Source organism: Cucurbita pepo, unplaced genomic scaffold (genome assembly GCF_002806865.2).
Source record: "Cucurbita pepo subsp. pepo cultivar mu-cu-16 unplaced genomic scaffold, ASM280686v2 Cp4.1_scaffold012420, whole genome shotgun sequence".
NCBI lineage: Eukaryota > Viridiplantae > Streptophyta > Magnoliopsida > Cucurbitales > Cucurbitaceae > Cucurbita > Cucurbita pepo.
Window position 1 is genome coordinate 1 of NW_019658281.1, and position 346 is coordinate 346.

General features: G+C 43.4%; 2 non-coding genes across 2 annotated transcripts; one reads left to right on the forward strand and one right to left on the reverse strand.

Moving 5' to 3' along the window:
* The first annotated feature begins 50 nt into the window (after nt 1-50).
* On the forward strand, nt 51-134 carry TRNAL-CAA. Its single transcript has one exon. It is a non-coding gene; the product is annotated as a tRNA-Leu (tRNA).
* Nucleotides 135-219: 85 nt separating this feature from the next.
* TRNAN-GUU lies at nt 220-293 on the reverse strand. The gene has a single exon. It is a non-coding gene; the product is annotated as a tRNA-Asn (tRNA).
* Nucleotides 294-346: the final 53 nt, after the last annotated feature.

The window sequence follows — 346 nt, forward strand, 5'->3', positions numbered from 1 at the left end:
ACGGAATGCTAAATCCCCTCTCAAACCAATCCTGGAATGCAGAATAAGCAGTCAGGATGGCCGAGTGGTCTAAGGTGCCAGACTCAAATTCTGGTCCTCATAAGAGGGCGTGGGTTCAAATCCCACTTTTAACAATCCATCAATATAATGGTTAGGCAAAACTCGTGCCAAAGTGGATAATATCTATAACCACACACACGAGGCATGCTTCGTTCACATCGCTAAAAGGATGGCTTGAACCTTCGACCTTGTGGTTAACAGCCAAACGCTCTAACCAACTAAGCTATTACAGCCAATCATTTGTTACAATCTAAGACCACCATTAGTTGATATTGTCTGCTTTCGT